Genomic DNA, 11,990 nt, shown 5'->3' with positions numbered 1-11,990 from the left:
GGTAGTCAGTAACAACATACAGTTAATGAGTGGAGATCTTTAATTTGTTTTTTTGTCAGCAACATTAGTACGTTGCTCTTTAAAGAATCCTTTGGAGCTGCAAAGAATAATAAATACAGGTTGCTCACAAATTTGGCAGGGATCATTTTATTTATCGGACATGAGGACATTAGTGTGATATTTCAAAGAAGGCCTTTTTATTTATTGTGTTGGACAAATTATATTAAAATACTGGCAGTATAAAAATACAAAGTAACTATGGACTTTAATGTAGCTAAACTGGGTTTAACAGAGCTACTGGGCTATTTGCTAAATCAGTTTAAAATATTAATATACATTTGTGCTTGTCAATGTAATATATTAGAATTGTAAGAAAAATAGATCAAATCAAGATGTGTAAGTAATAACATACCTGTCAGTGAACTGAAAGTGTTTTAAGGTAAAGGAAATAGTCATGGAAGATACCTAAAATAGCCTGTGCTGGTGGTAGTTGTACTGCCACTTTCTTTCTTCTATTTCATTCACAGTCTGATCTCTGTCAATTCTCTATTTATCATGTGACCATTCTCCTTATTGCATTACCTTCTGGGAAAAGTCAGGTAATTTCAATTAGACGAAGTACATAAAGAGACCCGCTGTGCAAAGTGCCATGTAAGAAGTTCCCTTCTTTGTAATACCCTAAGTAGTAGTTCTTAGGCTTTTAAAATCCTGCATCCTAGGATAAATTTTGCCATGGCACCTCCAATTTGTATACTGATTTTCAAACTGGGGGAGGCCCATCTCTTTCCCATTCTCCTTCTCTTCCTGTCCATAACCCTATTTTGGTCCCAGCAAACTGCACTCATTCCTCAAATGCATTCCTGTGTGCTACCTTGTGGGGACATGGACTTTTCAAACTGCTGGTGAACAGTTTCTTTATTTGTCATTGACACACATTCTCTTTCTAGCAGAAAACACAGGCAGCTAAAAACAATTTAGGGTGAAGGCCAGTCTGAAGGTCTAAGGATTGAAGCAATGGCTGGGAAATAACATTTTCTAGCTAAATAAGTATCTCACTTGGAGCATTGATAAAACAGATATTGACTAGTACCTTCTAAATTTAGACAGATTGTTTGCATACTTTGCTTCTCTGGCATTTGTATCTGTCTAATCTAGACAATGTTTTCTGGTGAATCCAATCTGGTATTTAAACAATGGAGGCGGAGAGGCCTGGACTGACTTGTGAACAGTCCCAAATTCCTCTGAGCAAAGCTAAGACAGACTGCAAAGGTGTCTGTTGTGGCAACATGGTCCTGATAGTTGTTTCCATCCTTCCCCTGATGTACTTCATGCATTTAACCTCCTCACTGCCCAAGAGGCCACAAGCACAGTGTGCTGTGCTCATGCAGGCAAGTCTCGAGAAGGTCAAGTGTTTGGGCAAGAAGCAGACATTGCAGAGATTGCCAACTAGAAAGGTTTAGAAACTTTTTGTTCCCTGTGTGGAAGTCTGGTAAGGAAAAGAAGATAGATGGAAGTTCAGAATATGTCTCATTCAGCTGTTTTTATATTGCTTATGAATAGTCATGTAAACAGATCATGTACGTTTGCATTTACAAGAGACTTGTTTAAAAATAAGGGTTAAGAGAAGCAGGATAGCTTAGGTTAGGTAGATTTTAAAAGAAAACTAAATAAAATAAGAAAGTGATGGCTGCAATGTATAATTCCAAACTCATTTGTTATAAAGGGATCTGGGACATGAGAGAACTATGTAGAAGACACCCCTCCCCCCCCCCAAAAAAAAAATTCCCTAAGTTGAACTTTAATGTCTGTAGATGGTGTTCAGATGGATTCTGTGCAGAATTGCTGTGGTGGCTATTACTTCCCTGATTTGGTAGAGAATTCCCTGAATGGCAGAAGAACAAGTGAGATGTGAACATGACAGTAATGAAAGTCTGAAACTTGAGCAAGGGTAACGTTAACTATTTCAGTTACTTTTTAAAATCCTGTATTTTGCTACAGGACAAGCACTAGGAGAAAAGCTCTTAGTTAATGGCTCAGCAGCCTTGACCTGAATGCTGAAAAAGTTGCTAATCCAATCTGCTAATCCTTTAGCAAGCCCTATGACAAAAAAAAAGTGATTTTTTTCTTACATCATATATATATTTTTAAGGAGGAGTAAATGGCACCTCGCAACCGTCCTTTGGCTGTCATAAACAGACATTCATAAATCCCCCAAATAAAACAGGAAATGACTTTTTTTTTTTTTTTGGCCTGTTACTTCACTATCTTCCTAGCATTTTTACTCTTTCTTTAAACTTGAAAGTGTTTCCAGTGTAAAAAACAAACAAACAAACAAAAAAAACATACTCCAAAAAATCTGCAGGAAGATTGCAGTTAGACTATAAAGACATGTGGCCTGCAGATTTTCCACTTGGAGGTTAGTTGTTGGATTTATTCATGTATAACTACAGCTGGATAGCTAGGGAGCTCCATTATAACAACATAGCCTGGGGAATTTAGACTTACGAATGTTCATAAACAGAAACAGATCTTTGCAGAGGATAAAGTGAGAGAGAAGAGGAAGAATTTATTGCCTGTATAGAGAAAAGGGATGTACAGTGAAATGAGGAAATTGGAGTGTGAGTGCTGTGCAGCAGCTGAGGACTGCTGTGGTAGAACAGGTATTGGCTGGAAAGGAGGAAGCAGTTGTCAGAAAAAGGTTGTGCCAGAATGATATATTTTACAGGAGATGCCAAAGGCACAACCTGTAACTTCTGCAGACCAGTGTGTGAAGGGTTCAAGCTGGTTTGTGGTATCTCCTTCCTTCCTCTTTGGTCACATGCCCAAGGTCTGCAACCTTTTCTCAGTAACAAAAGCATATGTAAGCTATTCTCACTTCTGACATAAAGTTTGGGATAGCAATAATAGCAGCTATATGACATCTGTGAAGTCTTATGCTTTGAGGCGTTCACGGAATTATATTAACAGTTCTGATAAGTAACGTGATTTAGTTGTAAAGTAGTTTTCAGATGATATTGTTCCAAAGAAAAGATGGTTTATTTTGCTCAGGTTGTTCTGGTTCCTTCTGTAGTTAGCTACATTAGAATATCTAACCAAATGTCTAACCACAATGCAGATAAAAACTCTCAGCTGTCAAAAATAGCAGGCAACTTGAAAATATTGCCAAGTCCCGTAAGAACTAAGAGAGATAACTACTGAGTTTAAATTGTGTAGTTTTCTATCCAGAAAAGGATAGAAGCTTCCTGTGGTACAGGAGGGATTTGGATGGACATCTCCCAACAGTAGAAATCTGAAAAGTTTTATTCCAGAACTTCTTGGGAAGATAATCCCTCAAAATGTATATTTTTAACTCATCTACTCTGTATTTTCACTGTAGTGCTTTGCAGGTAAAAGTTTTCAAAAGAAAGGGTTTAATGGGGTAAATCTTTTCTTCCAGAATATATAAGCTGCAGACAGATATGGGCTATAAAAGATAGGAAAGGACATCTCTGAAAGCTAAACAACTGCAGATGAGTCATTCTGTAGTGGCTCTCTGCTCCCTTACTCTGGAAAGAGATAGTTAACATGCTGGAGAAGGCAGTGGGTGAATTTGGCCTTAGCATTTTAATAATTTTGTCACTAAACTGTTAGAAAATACATCTTAGGAAAAAAAAGGCAACTGTTCAAAGCAAAATGAAAGATTTCTTTATGTGGCCTTGCCATCTGCACAAAGTACCTCTGCAGTTTTCGTAGTGGAACACAGTAACTGACATTAAGCTGCTTGCTGAAGATGGAAAGGAAGTAAGGAAATTCCTGACTTTGAGTTCAATTAGGGTTCAAAGGGATTAGAGCAATCAGAGTCTAAACAGAGAATTTGGTCAATCCTAGGAAAAGCTATCAAAAATATCTTTTTCTCCAGGCCATAGCCTCAACTGTCAGAAGCAGCTAGCTACATGCTATGTCCAACATAAAACTTCCAGGAAATGTGGAGTACCTGCTGCTGGAAAATCAGATCCTATTTCTATATTTTAAACTGTATTTGCTGGAATGGGAATCTCTGTTCAGTTTAAGGATGTTGGTTGTTCTGCCTTTACTACAGCATATTGCTAAAACTAGGACATTCAACTATTTCTTCCTGTTTACACCATGCTTAGCACTTTGTTGGTTTTATTGTTTGCTTCTTTCATAAACTTCCTTGTTTTGTGTTTAGTCACCTTTGACATCAAGGTCTAATAAGGCAGGGAGCAGCTAAGAATGCTTCAGGGTAACATTATAAAACCTCTGTGTTGAAACTGTTGTTTCAAGCTGATACATATGTAACAAGCAGACTACGGTTTAGTAAAATGTAATTTCACAAAAAGGAAATATTTTGTCCCATCTCTTTTGAGAACATCCTTTCATTTTAACAAATTGCCTTTTCTATTCTTTCTTGACCTTTGCCAATGTTTTCCAGTCTTCTTCTGTAGGTAGCAGTGGCCTGGGGCCACCCATTGGAGCCCACCCAGCTGGGTCGCTCTACCTCATGGGGTCACATGCTGCTGCCCTGCTAGAGAAAGTCCTTCTCCCTGGGGCAAGCCCTATGGGATTCAAGTTGTTCCTTGGAGGCTCATAGAGCAAGAAGCCAAAGCCTATTTTTCTCTGGAGATAACAGAGTAATTCACTGTAAATGTAGAATACAACAGAACAGGGGCTGCATGATCAGTTCAAGTGGTGTTTTGAATTAAAATAGATACAAAGCAAATATGAAGAAGGATAGTTAGCAGGGCTTTCTAAAAAGACCTTGTAGTAATTATTTCCACTCCACTGTGTAGTCTCTTAAGCATTTTTAGACATAGAAAGGTTATTTCCAAGCAATAAAGGAAATTCTTCCTCCTAAACAGTTCCTTTACTTCATCTTTCTACCTAATGCTGTGATACATGTCAGATGATTCAGAGCTAACTAACCAAGATTAAATTGATTTTAATGGCAGTTTTACTCTTCTGATATTCTGACCCCACCACCTCACCAGTATCAGGTAAAAAGTATGTGCCAAGTAATATAGCCACAAAATCTTCTCAAGCACTCCTTGCCACAAAGGTACCTCCATTTCTTCTGCTCAGTGCATTACTGAGTGGATTTAAAAGGCTACCCTGCTCATTCTAGCCATTAAATTCATATGGCCAGAATTAACAAAATAAGTGCTAAATTCTAGCACTTTTTTGCAACAATATCATCAATGTGCTGAAGGCCCTATGCTTTTAGTGTTAAAACATTAAATTGTATCCTTTTCTTCAAAATAATCCAATGCTTCAGAGAACTAGACTTTGAGAAGTATGCTGCAGCCTTACTCCTCTGATTAACATAATTATATACTTTTCAGTACTTCATGCCTCTTCTTCCCTTCTTCCCCAGAAGATAGAGCAGATAATTTCTGCAGAAGAATTGGACCAGGCCAAATTTCCCACTAATTCAACCACAGTTAAATTCTACACCTATCTTCAGAGTTTCAGGTTTCTTCTGGCTCTCTGTAGACTGCTTGTTCAATTTGAAGTGATCAGAAAATAAGAGAACTTTTTAGAGTAAAATATTGGTAAGTATTGTGCTTTGAAATTTTGATTTCTGTACTGTGTCCACATGTTGCCTCATCTGGATGCTCACTTTCAGAAATTTTCAAAATCTCAGTGTTCCAATCCTTTGCTCTCCAGTCACTGCTTTTTTTCTGTTTCTAAAATATTTTTGTTTTCCTTTCTTCTCTAAGTACACCTAATACCTATCAGCAATACTCTGCAGCTTACTGTAAACAGATAATATCCTTTCTAGCATCTGCACAAATAGAAAAATCCCAGAAATAGAAAGGTCTGCTGTTTAAGTGATAATAAAATGTCTTTTTCTGTGGTCAGCTGGTGGAGAAATGGGATCTGAAGCAAGAAAAAAAAAAATTCTATGAGCTAAATTTTCATAAGTAAGAACAATCATTAATGTTTCCTGCATACCTATCCAGTGGGTTAAGAGCTGAATATCTGAGCGTTTTCAAAACTAGTGACACATTAAAGTATGCAGCATGATTTTCCAATTTCAATTTTTGTTGCAGCACTGAGTGAAAATTCCCACTAGCTGCATATTACCACTCATGAAGGTATAACTACTACAGACTGATTTATGGATAACCCATTTCAAGGCATAGCATCATAGTCTAACATCACCTCTCACAAACTGACAGCTTGGTCATTTATATTCAATTTCTATTTAAGAGATAATGTCAGTGGAATCAAGTCTCATCAAAGGCTAAGGTCTCTATAAATGGCAAGTCAAAATAAGATTTTTTTTTTTTGAAGGATTGAATCCTGCCTAGTGACTGTCTTTTACTCTGCCAAGTTCTGAATGACTAATTTTGATTTAATTATTGTATCTGATAGTTAATGGCATTACCAAATTTGCCATACTGTACTGAGCTACTCATTCCAATATACCTGAGGCTACTGTTTTAAATAGGATTTCAGAAGTATAGATATTAACTTTTATATGTACTTTTATGGAATGGGAGGAGACAAGTCCTAGAATACCTCATTCTCTGTCATTGCCTTTCCCAGAAAGCATTAATGCAGCTCTTTGAAATAGTGATAAGTACACCTTCACCAGCCTGTTTTGACTGCTGCTTATGGCCTTCCCAAGTCTTGTGTTGGTTCCTAGGGGCACAGAAGATGTGTAACTTCCTAGAGGAGCAGGCCCTTAGAGTATGTTTATACAACAAATGAAGGTGTTAAGTGTAGCAGAGAAGCCTTGGATGATTTTTGGAATTGTAGTAGGGAAGAAACGGGCCAGAGCTCTGCCATGCTGCTCCTGCTGCCCAAGAAGAGGAGCTGTAGGTCCATGTTGGTGGGTGAACCAGTGCACCCTGCTGCCAAAATGTCATACTGCAACTCGGCTAGTTTTAACCCTGTTGCCATTGATTGTGTAGGTTGTGAAGACCTGGCAATGCAGCTTTCACTGTGCACTAACAACTTCCATACTTCTTACCAGGAGCTCATGTAACCTTCCCTGAAGTCCACACTGCTAAGTCTCTACTATTACTCCTCCTACTGAGCAGGATAAATCCTGGATACTCACACATGCCATCTCTGCTTGATATATAGATGTGATTTCAAAGGTACATACCTTTGAAACCAACTAACCCAGTAAACCAAGTAAAATTTATGAGGATTTTTGGATTATTCTCAAGCTAATCAGACTATTTCCATTATTTTTTTTTCTTAAATGTTGCTGAAAAGAGACTGTTTAGACCAGATGCACAAAGATAGTCATGTAGTTATGCAGTAGACTTTTAGATAAGTGCTTAGATTGCCACTGAAATCAATAGGAGTTCAGGAACTTTTGAGGACTTTGCCTGTTGTGTTTTAACTGTTTCTGTACAGCTTCTGCAAAACAAAGTATACAAGCCATGGCTATTGCCTTCAGGAAGTGATGCTAAATATAAATAAAATATATTGACATTGTCTGAGCTGAGTGAATTTAGAGCCCGTCATATAAGCTTTATTCTTACAAAACATCCTTACACTCCACTGACTGCAGGAGTGTCTGTCTGAATAAGAAACTGGAGGACTGAGCCTTTAGTTCATGCACAGCACTGTAAAACATTGTTTGCTAGGATGAGTGGAACAGTCTGCATTGAAGCTCGCAGGAGGAGTTTAATGGCAGTCAGAAAAAACCCAACCCAGTAAACTAATTCATGCAAACCAGCTAGCAGGAATAGTACAAATTAATTGTTAAACTTTCTTTTTTTAATAATAAAGAAGGTTAAAGGCAGAAAAAGTAGTTGAAATATATATAGTTTAATATTTATTAACTACAAATATTACTTGTACGTGCATTAGGTAATTTTACATATGTATTTCACTTGGTAGAATATCTTTTGATAAGTAAACTGGCCACTATCATCCCAAAAGTTTTGATTTTAGATCCTCAAGAGATAGGATAGATTCTTGTTCAGGTCCCTTTTTGCCACACCTATGTTCCCTGCTTTTGTTGTAAGGCTTTATGTATTTGTTATAGAGTCATTAAAAATCAGTTTCTTCTAATCCAGAATCCTGACTGCTGATAAATGTAATGGTATGGTACAGCATTGTTTTGGAAAGAGCAAAAGCTGCTTTGTTGCCTTAATTGTGAATTTTTTGACATTAATACAATAGTTTCCACAGGATTTTTCCCCATACCATCTCCCAGGTGATTTTTGTCATTCCTGCCTCTATTCCTTAAAGCTGCAAGGAAGATATTCCAGGGTTGCAAGTGGAACTTGATCCTTTTGCATTACTTTGAGGATCTGTTGGATGCCACAGAATGGAAAATATTATCATACCTTGTTTGGATTTCTTTTAAGTTGAATACCATTTCTGAATTTTCTGAGTTATAGGGTATGGGGTATGTCTGGTACTTTGTACAGTAAACTACTAATCTATACTCTTTAGTTTAACTGAATATAGTTTATGAAGGAAATAAAACCTTTGTATAAAATATATATATTAAAACATTTTACTAAGGGTGCAGCTACTGAGAAGTTAGGAAATGCCAGTTAAGGTTTCTGTAATCCTTTTGAGTACGTGCACTACAATAAGAGTGAGTGGTGAAATGACTGTCTACTATTTTCTCCTCTCCATCCTTCACTGTATGGGATGAACCTATTCACAGCTGTGTAGAAGAACTACATTCTTTACAGAAGGTCTTAGAAGATCTGTTGTGAATAGGGCAGGTGGCTGCAGGAACAGAAAGGATGGCTGCATAACTACATTAAGCAAATATGAATTGGCCCCTGCTTCTGCTGCAGAACTCTTCTATGATGATAGTCAAGTCTCTTCAAAAAAACTTTCTGTGGGTAATCACTAACTATGTGTCCTTCATATCTTGGTTGTCTGAACTGAGACACCTTTGAAGGCTCAGAAGCACTGAACATTCACAAATGCAACTGAAGTCAATAAGAGCTAATTGCTGAACCTCCAGAGTACTACTGATTAGCTCCTGTACTACAAAAAATCAGATCCTAAAGTAGAAATAGGCACCAAACTTGGTGTATTTTTTATTTACCTCTGTGCTTGATAACATTTGCTTCACAGAGGTTCTGTGCTACAAGTTTGTGAAACAGTCAGACAGTATAGATTTGAATACTGAAAGCCTATGAGGACATGAATTCTCTTTGCTTTAGAGCAATATTCAAGAAGTGTGCAGTGAATACTGTTCTTGGCTAACAGAGATGCTTGAGATTCTAGGTTGGTTGTTTCTGGTCTTCTGCCTCTACTGAAGATATTTATATTTTTGCCTTGGATATTTTGCTTCTACTCTTCTCCCTTCTCATTAAATCAGAATGAGGAAGATTTGGAAGGAGTACTGCAGGATACACCGGCTTTTCTATGGAAGGAACAGTGTGTGCAATAGATTGCTATTTTCCCAGGTTAGAAATGGAGAAGACCAGCCGCAACTTGAGGCATCTCTTTCTCCTTCCTTTCTCAAACCCTTTAGACATTACAGAATCTCCAGTTCCATTTAAAAGAACTAGCAATTATTTACTTATTATTGAACCATGGAACATTCCATGGCACCTTTTCCGAGTTGGGCTTGGTAGGCGACCCGTCCGCCTGAGTCAAATTTGGTACGCGTCATCTGGGGACCAGATCCCATTTCCCAACTATCCTGGCTCAACCATAAGGGAGCCGGGCAAGAGCAAAATTCAACGGTACAGAAGACAGAGCAAGCCCCATGTCGTCTGTGTGAAGAACTTTACTGTTGCCTTCCGAAGAAGGACTTTGCATACACAAACTCACAGTATATAAGCCAATTAAATAATTTAAACACCCTTACCTTTACTTGTAAAGATGTGGAGTATGTTCACCAAGGACAGGAGCACCCTTTGTGAAAAGAGTCTTGCTGTCCTCTTCAAGTGGCTACTACAGAGTCCAAGGTTGGTGAGGAAGATCTCATTGCCTTTATACCACTTCCCTCTAGCGCCAGTCAGGAATCCCAAGAACTCCACCTCTCCAGCATTGGTCATCTCCTTCACTTGTTCCTCCAGATGTTGGTACTTCTGGACTTTCTCTGCTGCAGCGTCACCTAAAGATGACAACCCACTTTCGTAGCGAACAGTTACATCCACTACTTTTGCCCGGTGCCCTTTCACCACAACCAAATCTGGCTTGAAGACTTCATTGTTGTTATCCCTGAGATTCAGTTCAATATATACCAACCACCCCAGTCTCTTAGCCTCTTCAGCCAGCATCCCACACAAGATGTTATGCCTATGAATCCAGGCCTCCTGAACCGCCGGGCAGTATCCAATAATATGGGAACAAGTTTCCCACTCCGCAGGACAATGCCTGTACCCCCTCAGGGCCCCTTCTCCCAGCCCCCACGCCAAATACTCCCTAGTGGGATAGACATTGGCACGCAGCTGTATTGCTGTTAGTAGCTTCCTGTGGGGAATACCCCGATAATGCACAAGCCAATCATTACTGATGTTATCATTCTCAAAGTTCTTAATACCGTGGCCTTGTGATCTTAGATTGGCCCAGTTTTCTAACTCTCTTTTTCTCCTCTTGCTAGGAACCAGATAGATGACTCTGGGTGATGACATCTCCCATTCGGATGCTGCCTCGCCGCCTACCAGTACAGCCAGAATTGTCACAGGGAGTTCTTCCCCAACTGATGGAATCTTGTCAGCCCTTCCTCCAGCAGCGATCCATACTCTGTTGTACTCCTTCTGGATCCCCTCTTTGAGAACAATAGTTCTCGTGATGTTATTGGAGGAATGGGCAATCCAATGCAGCCGGTAAGCCTGAATATTTGGAATTTGGCTCGCCAGCCGCGCAATTCCTAACTCGCCATCACTTGTGCGGGCATACAAGACGGCATCACACGTACTGGGAGGTAAGTGAAGCCAGCTCTTCACCGCCGATCTAATGGCGAGGTCCAGGGTCTGGAGGTATGAGGCGTTCATTCCCGCATGATCTGCCACAAACAGCAATCGCGGGACTGCACACCTTTTCAAGATTTCTACCTTCTGAAGTGGTTTCAACAGGGCCGCCCCGATGTTCTTCACCCAGGTGTCAAGCTTTTCTTGCAACTCCGGTTTCAAGAGTCCAACCCATGGGTCTACTCCCAGGCCCAAATACTTCTCGGAGCTTCCGGGCTCAATCACATGGAGCTGAGCCCCTTCAATTTCCCATGGGCCACAGTTGTTAACGGTGTAAGAGTCTTTAGTGGGCCTTATCAAAAACCCATGGCATTTTCCTGCTTGCACCTTCAGCCCTGTAGTATGACAAAACTCCTCCACCACTTGAATACTCTTCTGCATGCCATCCCATGAATCGCTCAGCAGGACCAGATCATCCGCGAACGCCAATGATGATACAGAGCTGTTGCCATATTTAAAACCTTCCTTGATCTCATTCAATTTACACAACAGTGGGTCTACTGCTAGGTTGAATAATAACGGGGACATTGGGTCTCCTTGTTTCACCCCAGTGAGGATCTTAACCTTCTCAGAGCGAGTTTCCCCTACCTCAAGCCTTGTCACACAGTTGTCATACATATCGGCGATGATGTCAATTACATGACAATCAACGCCCTTCTGTTTGAGGACCTCCAGGATGTGATGATGGTTGACCGAATCAAAGGCTTTCGCCAGGTCCATGAAGACGACCGCTAGTGTCTTGTGATCTTTCTTTGCGTGCTGAATAAGCACCTGCAGGAGCTTAAGATTTTTCGCACAGCCTGAGGCTGCAATAAACCCTCTTTGGTGGCTGTTAATTGGGCAGGCTCATCGCAGCCGTGCTGTTAGGATCCGTGAGAACAATCTTAAAATTACAGACCCGATGGTAATGGGTCGCCAGTTGTTAATGTCCTCAATTTTACTCGGATCTGAGGATTTTGGTATTAAAATCGTTCTGCATTCTTTGATCCCGTCTGGGATCCTTCCAGCCAGCAGCCACAGATTGAACAATTCAGCCAATTGGCTCCCCTGAGGGTCCTTTTTAATAACATCCCTCAG

Source organism: Apteryx mantelli, chromosome 1 (genome assembly GCF_036417845.1).
Source record: "Apteryx mantelli isolate bAptMan1 chromosome 1, bAptMan1.hap1, whole genome shotgun sequence".
Lineage (NCBI taxonomy): Eukaryota > Metazoa > Chordata > Aves > Apterygiformes > Apterygidae > Apteryx > Apteryx mantelli.
Note: the sequence above shows the minus strand (reverse complement) of the source record.